Below are 9,360 nucleotides of genomic sequence, written 5' to 3' on the forward strand. Positions count from 1 at the left end.
CATCTTATTTTGCTAAAAGTATCCTGTTTACATTTTTAAGATAAGTGGCAGCCTGGAAGAAGCATAAAAATCTGATAATAAAAACTCATACTCAGAGGGGTCTGCACTCCTTCTGACCCCCAGTAATGCTGGAGGGCTTCCCTTCCGCCCATCTATCTGTGTGCCCACAAGTATTGGGGGCACAGCCTCCTTGGCACCTGAGGTTAACCAGGATCTGGCTCCACAGAGCCAGAATTTCCTTCTTTGTTTCGCACTTTTTCGATAAACCTTCTCACACCCCCAGATTTCAAAGTCATCCTGAATTCAGATTCTTCGAATGTGGGTCTGTTGTTGAAAAATACCCCACGTTCAGAAACCCTGCACGGCGTACACGTGTGGAAATAATTTCCCAGCAGGAAGGTCATTGTGTGCTCTCTTTGTGCCCCAGATTAATTCACTTTGTAAATGCTGCAGTCTGGTGTATGATACCATCGTGCCTGCCTGAATTTTTTTCTGTAGGTTTTTTTTTTTTTTTTTGATGGTTATTTATACATGTTTCATCTCTCAATAAAATGAAATGGTTTAAAAATGCTGCCTTTGCGTGAATGATGATCTTCAAAAATGTTTCCTTTGTCTCGTGAGGATGTGGAGAAACTGAACCCAGAACAGCTCCAGTAGAAAGCACTATGATAGTTTCTTGGAAATTTAAACTAGAATTCCCAAGAGACCTAGCATCTGGGCTTATTCTTAAAAGAACTAAAATCACAGCTTCAAAAAGACACTTCTATAGCCATGTTCATGGCAGCATGATAATCACCACAGTAGCCAGAAGGTGGAAGCAACCCAAATTACAGCTACAGGTGAAATTAAATAAGCTAAATGTGGTCTGTACGTATAGTGGAATATTACACAGCCTTCAAAAGAGTGGAAATCATGCCACAGCACAGAACAGACTTGAGGACAGTGTGCTGAGTAAGTTAAGCCAGGCCTGAAAGGACTAACACCCATACAGTTTCACTTAAGGTGAGGTATCTAGCACAGTCCCGGAGTACAGAGATGGACAGTAAAGCCGGGGATCAGGGCCTAGAGGAGTGGGGACTTCATAAGGGCAGGGTTTTAGTTTTGCAAGATTAAAAGAGTTTGGGAGGTGGATGGGGATGGGATGGCAGCTTCTTAGAGTTTATATTCGGATGCCCCTGCCGCATGAGCTGCAACGTGGGGCCTTTCACGGTGATTGAATTCTGGGTGCGGAAGGGGAGCCCACTCGCTGGTTGGGCGCTGCGGTCGCTGTGGGCGTGGCCTGGGCGAGTGTCACTCTCTCAGGCTCCTCCTGCCCTCGCGCTCTACTTCCTGATCTCTGCACCTGCCATGCGCAGCTCTTTCTGCCAGCCCTCCGCTGCGGCCTTCTGCCCTGGATCCCGACTGTTGGCTAAAACTTCTACAGTCTGTGAGTCAGGACAAACCTCTCCACCTTGAAGGTATGGGTGTCGGGCACTGTGTTTCAGCAACGAAAGCAAGGAGGACGCGGCCACATGACAGTGATCACGCCCATACTGCTGAGCTGTCCACTTAGAAATGGCTAAGATGCATTTTACATTATGTATGGTTTACAGGAATTAAAATATTTTTTAAAAACTTAAAACCAGCTACTGTGAGGAACATGTTTTTAGAATGTAAGCCTAGTTCGTATCCAAACACTAATAAAAATTGCTTATAGAGCTGGGCACGGTGGCACATTCCTGTCATTACAGCACTCTGGGAGGCTAAGACAGGAAGATCCCAAGTTTGAGCCCAGCCTAGGCAACTTAGCAACTTAGTGAATTACTGCCTCAAAAAATAAAAACGGATGAGCAAGATATGCAACCAGCTTAGGTGCCCATCGCCAGATGAGTGGATAAAGAAAATGTATATTTACACAATGGAGTATTAGGCACCCATAAAAAGACAACATTTTTTCACGTGCACAAAAAAATGGGATGGCTCTAGAGATCGCTTTGAGCAGAATCAGCCCAGTTCAAGGACAAGTGTCACCTGGCTGTCCTTAACATGCGCAGTCTAGAAGGCTGACAGGAAGGTGGAAGAGAGACGAATCAGACAGGAGGCAGAGGGTGACAGAGGATGGTGTCATCAAAACACATCGCATACATCGAAACCAAAGAAAATGTGACGTGGGGACCGGAGGGGAAGAGGGGGTGATGGCTGGGAAAGAATTATACACACGTGTGAACTTGTCGAAGAGTAGGGGCAAGGGCTACATAGCTCAGTGCAAAGCCCCTAGGTTCAATCCCTAGTACTGAAAAAAATTTATGAACACATATTTACAGGAAATTGTATATTTTGCACGTGTCACATAATGAGAGAGTAATCAAAACAAGTGGTCGATGTGGATTCTGTTCTGTGCCCAGGGTCCCCCAGATGCCTGGACCAGAGGTGCCCCGGTGCCCGCAGTGGTCTGAGCTCTGCTTGGTGCTGATGGAAGCAGTCCCCGAAGTGTCCACCAGAGGGCGGCGTTTCTTTCTTTACAAACACTGAACCAGGTTCTCTCTTCCAGCAAGAAAGCTAGGCCACAGCTGAAGAATGGGGATTTCTCACACTCGCCTGGGGTCCTGACAAATAGAGAAGTGGGGACACTGGCTGGCTCCAAGTCTTGGGATGCTTGGTGAGTGACACCTTCCGAACATTTCACATAGTTTCGAGATCCCACGGGAAAGAATCCCGGAATGCACACCTCTGGCACTATGTAATTGCTCTGTTTTGTGGAAAGAGTGTTTAAATTACATTGCTTGACACCGGTTTTACTATATAAAGGATGTTTTTAAACAAACCTGAGACCTGGCTGATGATGCATGGCACAGCAGCCTCCATTCCTGAGCTCATTCCTGGCAGGGCTGCAGCCTGTGGCATCTCCCCAGCGAAACGGAAATGGTTGTACGTAGTTTGACGCCTGCCTTTGCAACAGCAAGAACTTCTTACCTCCCTGATATTGTGTCCAGTATAAATGTGCAGTTCTTTCTAATAACCTCTGATAATCTTTCTGACAAGCCCCTGGAAGTACAGTATAGCTATCGATTATTAAAGAGTGTAGGGGTGGGGATGGAGCATCAGCTTGATTGGCTTTGGGACCCACCTGGGGAAAGGTGGAGGCTTCCTGAGTGTGTCTGGGTGAGACACGGAGGTGTGGCCTCAGCGTTCATGCCTGGTCCTTGCTCCTCTCTGGCACGGCTCCCCTGCTTGGTTTTCCAGCCACCATGAACTAAGCATCTTTGCTTCACCGCTCCCTTCCACCAGGACGTTCGTGCCTGAGAGCCAGCTGACCATGGACTCAACCCCTTGGAACCGTGAGCCACATTGAACCTTTCCTCCTTCAAACTGTGGGTGTCAGATATCGGGTACCAGCAACAGGAAAGCTGACGAATGCAATGGGTGTTTTATTTCTACTTAAACATGTTCAGTTGCAGTCTAAAAGCATGTGGTTCTACATTTCCCCATCCTTTTATTGCAGTGTATTTTTGATGGAGTGTAGCAAAGAAAGACAGATTTCAAGGGTACCCTGTTGTGTCCTGTCACTTTTAGGTTCTCCATCCAGACACATGGCTATGATTATGAGCCCAGCTCCCACAAATCATTATCTTTTAAAGCAACGCACAGTTCCTAGTTTCAAAAAAATGTATGGGCTTACATTTCTGTGCCATGCAGGTAGAGCACTTACAGGGTGCTCTGCACTTTTCCAGGCAAACCGTGTGGTATAAAACTGTAGTTGAGCCCCAAGGAAGGGAGTGTCCCCACAAAGGATCAGACAGAAATACACAGCAGCAACAGCTCTCAGCGAAATATTCCTGCGAGGAGCCACAGACTGAGCTCAGAGGGTTCATCCCAGTTGAAGTCATTTCCTGCTAATGGAGGGTGACATTTTACATACGAGTCCAAAGACCACTGATGAAAAGACCCATCCTGACCATTGCTATCATTACACCCTAAGGCTTGAACTATTAAAAGTGGTAAAACTGGGGCTGGAATGTAGCTCAGTGGCAGAAGTGTGGGGCCCTGAGTCCAACTGCCAGCCACCAACTGCCCCCCCAAAATATGTAATAAGTACCCTGCTGGGTAATGAATGAGTTGACAGAAATCAATCAGCATCAGTCACTATATTCCATAGAAAAAGCTGCCGGGCTTTCTCTGTGCTTCCCAGGAGGCTTTCGCTCATCGGCTGTTTGAAACTTGACCCACGTACTTGGAGAAAGGCACTCCCGGGTCACAGCCTGAGAACCGCTCTCCCCGAGGGAGCAGAGCATCACACCTACCCCGAGATGATCTGTGAACACTGAAGGAATCGTTCACGGAGCCATCCCAGGACTTACCTACCGGATAGAAACAACCGTAGCCTTAGTTAAATAATTTGTCTTTAGCAGAAAATCGTGGGGATCTTATCACAGGAACGCACTCTGGGCATAGAAGGATTTGAATACACTGCTCTGGGAGTGCAGTTCCACGCAGAAGCCCAGGCAGAGCAAGCTGCTGCCCAGCCCGCGTTGAGCATCCCTGGTCTGCGGCCGCAGGGCCGACTCTCTGCTGCGAAGCTGGGGTTCCAGAGTCTGGGAGGAGGAGGAGGAAGGAACACACTTATCCCTGGGTGAGCCTGAGGGAGAGGTCTGCCCGTGATCCCTGAGAGACGATCCCAGGTACAGCGGGGGGGGCGTTTCAGTGGGACTCCGGTTTTCGGGATTTTAGCATCCAGGGCTGCAGCTGTTGAGGTGGTGTCTGTTAGGGCTGTGATCATTCTGGCAGGGGGAGCCGTCAGACCTCGGGCACATCTCCTTCCAGGTCACCCTGGTACATGGGGTCAGTCCCAGGGCTGAGCCGTCTCCTTCAAAGTGGCGGAGATTGCCGGCCCCACTCTTCTCTGACTTCGTGTGCCTGCCGCCTGGGAACCTGATCCGGGATGCTGAGCTACAGAAGAACACAGTATGCACGAACCAGTGTCATGTGAGATTACTGAATGTCCAGTTCCCTCAGGTACATGAACACCAGATGCGTTTAATTTTTAAAGAAACTTAGATGACGCACAGAGGCTTCAGGGCCTGCTGGGCTGAGGCCTGGTGCTTTGCAGGGAAAGGATGGGAGTCGGGAGTGGGACCCTCAGGGGCACAGAGAGGTGGCCAGTGAGGTGACAAGCAGCTGCAGATGAGTGTCCCGCCTGAACTGCCGCGGGCGGGTGGCATTTCATGGGGTCCCAGTAGCACCCAGGCCTTGGGCTTCCTGCGGGGGGGCACAGCCTGTGCAGAGCCCCTAGGCCCCTCACTCGGGTGTGCTGTCATCACAGCACCAGCTGCCGGTCGCTCTCCGTGTGCCGGCCCGTGGACCTGGTCCTTGCTCCCAGTTCGTGGCTGCTTCCATCTGGCCACATGACACCAGGCCTTCGGCCCAGGGTGCAAGCCCAGCTCCTTCAAGGCCCAGCAGTGACTCCTAAATCTCCAGGCATCAGGATTATCTGGTACTTGTAAAAAGTACCAGCTCTCGGTACCGCAAAGTGGGAATCAGGATACGGCACAGGAGAATCCACGCTGGGGTCACCTGCCCTCCAGGTCTGCCTACTTTCACGGATGCTGGGAAAACTGACGCTCCCCGTCTAGCCAGGCCCGGCATTTATCCGGGTGGTTCTACCCAAAAGAGAACACAGCCTCTCTCGCAGCCGGCCAGCTGGCTTTGTTCCAGCCTCCTGGGTGTGACATCGGACCTGGGCTGTGGAATTTGCCAACCTCCTCCACAGCGTGACCACGGCAATGGATCACTCGGGTGACAGGAGCTGATAAGCCAGCTGTGACAAGGTAGGGACCTGCCTGCCCAGGAGCGCACGCCCCAAGGCTAATGGCGAGGCAATCGCGTGACACCCAAGGGGGATTCACTCACAGAGGTGATCCTCCTGGGTCCGACTCTGCAAACTAGCTTTTCCTGCCTCGGGGTAGCTCCCCCTTGGAGCAAGATCGACCTGTTTCCAGCTCAGAAGAGCCAGGGCTTCCCAAAGTCATTCCCGCCATCACTGGGACAGGGCGACTTCCAAGTGTCGGCATGGCTGGACGTACACCCTCAAAAATTGTTTTCAGAAAATTCCGAAAAGAATCAGAAATGGGTCATGAAGGTGGGGCCCTTCCATGTTAGAGAAATGGACATTAGTTTAGCAATACAGCTTTATTCCTAAGTGAGTGTATACCACAGTTATTCTTTGTGCTATTTTCCAACCAGGCTGTTTTTCTTACAGGTATGTAAATGTTTTAACTTTAGAAAAACTTAAAAATTTTTAAGGAATAACCTCATACAGGGGGCTGGGGATTTAGCTCAGCAACACAGCGCCTGCCTGGCAAGCGCAAGGTTGTGAGTTCGATTCCTGGTACCGGAAAAAAAAAAAAAAAAAACCTCATACAGTACAGTTTCCCCTTTTATGTGTGTTGAATTCTGACAAATGAAGCCATGCACCTTACTTTAGTCTAGACTGGGACCACATCTGTCCCCCACAAGCCCCACAGTGCTGCTGTGTAGCTGGTACCCCCACCCCTGCTCCCAGCCCCTGACAATGAATAATTTGTTTGCTGTCTGGAGTTTCATTTTCCCTGGATGTCATACAGAGAGGATCATACAGTGTACACTGGAGTGGGGCTTCATGTAATGGGAGGATTTCAAAAGTCGACCCGGCTCCTGGTGGGTCACTTGCCCCTTTCTTTGTACAACTGCGCATTGGTTCCTGGGCTGTATGGACAGCCTACACTTGGTTCATCCGTGCCCCAGCTGTGCCAGCTTCCATCCCTGTGGCAGACACCCAAGATAATCAGTTTAACAGGAGGAAAGACTTATATTTAGGTCCCCTTCTTAAAACAAGTACATCCAGTATTACTTGTGCGATTCAAAGACCTTAAGAATCAAAGATCTTTAAACATCCCAAGATTCAAAAGGGAATGTTTCCATGGGACACCTCGTAGGTATCCACGGTCTGTCCCTGAGGCAGGTCATGACTGTTCTTCCCTGCCGTTACAGAGGCAGGTGACCTGAGTGTGGAGGACACTTAAGTGTAGCAGAGTAACTTTTTACTTTTGTGTCTAATAGCATTCATTTAATTGTGAGCTTATATAGCTGGATTCTAACATAGGCCACGTTCAGCCACGGATGTGCAGAATTGGGTCATAGGCCACTGCCACACAGCACCGCCTCCTGTGCTCAGAGCTCTGTCCTGTCTCAACCTGGCTCGGGCCACCAGGGAATGCAGGGGCTCACGTGACAGAAGTTCCCCAGTAGATCTTCAGATTTTGCCCACGGCCAGCTCAGACCATGCAAGGGATCCTCGGGATACTCACTGTCCCCTCGCTTCCCATGGCTGAGCCCCTGTGTCACCCCAGCCTTGGCAGGGCCCTTCTAGTGACACGGAAGCAGCCATGAGCCCCAGGAGCGCTCATCTCCCTGAGGACCTCAGGAGACGTCCCGCTCCGGCCGCAGCCCTGCGCAGGACCAGGGGCTGGAGGTGGAGTCAGCATCTAGCGGGCCAAAGCGGGGAGAGGGGTGTGGATGTTTGGCGGGCGGAAGCAGTGGGGACCCACCTCACAGCCCCGGAAGAATTTGTAAACTGTGAAATGCCATGTAAGCACTGCCTTTGAAGCTTTTTAATCCTGGGATATTTTAAAACCTTTGGTGCTTAAGGTTTATGGATTGCGGCAGTAATATGTACTTGTTTTAACGAAGGAAACTAAATATAAAGTTTTGCATAAGGGCAAAGTTAATCACCTCCCAGGCCTCCCTCGGTCTACCCTCACCCCATTGTTGGCAGCCTCCGGGGTGCTTCCCACACCCCTCTCCTGGCCCGACTCAGGCACACAGCTGGTGGGGGGTGCGCTGCTTTCCGCGAGGATGACTTGGAACACACGTGACTCTGCTCCTTGGTTGTCCTTACAGCACAAACCCCTGGGCTTCCCCACCCGTCAGCACGGAGCCCTGCGAGTCTGAGGGCCCGCTGTGGATCCACTGGCAGCCGAGGGCCTCTTCTTCCATTGTGCCTTCCAGCAAAGACTCCTGAGATTTCTAAATTTGGTCAGAGTGTGCAGGCTGTGCAGGGTGCCTGCAAGCTAAAAATACCAGCGGGGCCAGGGTGGAGGCTGCACGCGGAGCAGGGGTGGGGAGGCCGAGGGAGCACCTCTGGGGTCCCAGGCAGTGTCCTCATTCTCCCTCAGAGAGTTCGGCCTCTCCGCACCAGGGTCCACAGCCAGGCCACATGGATGGATGAACCATGCCTTCCCCTAGGTGACTGGGGGGCGGCTCACAGAAGCAGCTTCCACTGACTTACCTTCCCCTGTGTCGTGTACCAGTGGCTCGGGGCCACTGCTGGCCGTGTGCTCCCCCTGGGGGTCTGATGCCTGCTTCCCACTCACTTCCACAAATCCCGGGCACCTATTCTGAAGTTAAATTTCTCAACCTACAGCAGATGGAAAGCCGTTATCACTTGTCCCCGACAATGATAGCTACATAGATGATAGAACACGTGTTGTGGTTGGTTGGAATCCAGGACAACTCCCCAAAAAAAGGCTCGTTGTGTTGAAGGCTTTGTGGCTGATGGGATTTTAAGCAGTAATTGTGTCATGAAGGCTCTATCTGCACTAGTGGATTAATCCACTTGTGAGGTCATACAGTGATGGCACGATGGGATGTGCTAGAAACAGGAAGTGGGACCCAGTTGGAGGGAGTAGATCATGACGTGATGTGACTTTGCGGACTGTATCTGATCCCCCGAGCCTTCCTCTTGGGCTGTCTCTCTCTTGCTCTCCCTCTCTCTCTCTCTCTCTCCCTCTCTCTCCTTCCTGGCTGCCACGAGAACAAGCAGCTCTCTCCACCATGCCCTTCCGCCATGATGTTTCTGCCTGAACACAGCCTAAAGCAGTGGAGCCTGCTGTCTCCTCCCTACTGTCACCCTCCGTTTATAGGTGGAAACAGAGGCTCAGGACACAACAGAAGACCAGCATCACCCTGGCGCGTATGGGCAAAGTTCCCCAGGGTGATATGCTTTCTGCATTTGCTGCATTCACATATCATTCTTCTAGTCAACAAGTGTTTGCTGAGTACCTACTGTGTGCCCCTTGCTGGGGACCCCATCGCTGAGACTGATCCTAGAGTAGGGTGGGTGCTTACATGCCCCACAGTGGCCGGTGGGTGAGGTAGTCAGGAGCTACGTGTCCCCCAAATGCCAATGTGCTGATGCCTTGGTCCTTATCCCATGGCACTATTAGGAGGTGGTGGGCCTTTAAGAGGTGGGGCCTAGTGGGAGATCTTTAGGTCATTGGAGGGGAGGGCCTTAAAGGGACAGTGGGCCACAATTCCTTTCTCTTCCTCTCTCTTTTGTATCCTAGC

The sequence above is a fragment of the Chinchilla lanigera genome, unplaced genomic scaffold (genome assembly GCF_000276665.1).
Source record: "Chinchilla lanigera isolate Chin_1 unplaced genomic scaffold, ChiLan1.0 scaffold00044, whole genome shotgun sequence".
Taxonomy (NCBI): Eukaryota; Metazoa; Chordata; class Mammalia; order Rodentia; family Chinchillidae; genus Chinchilla; species Chinchilla lanigera.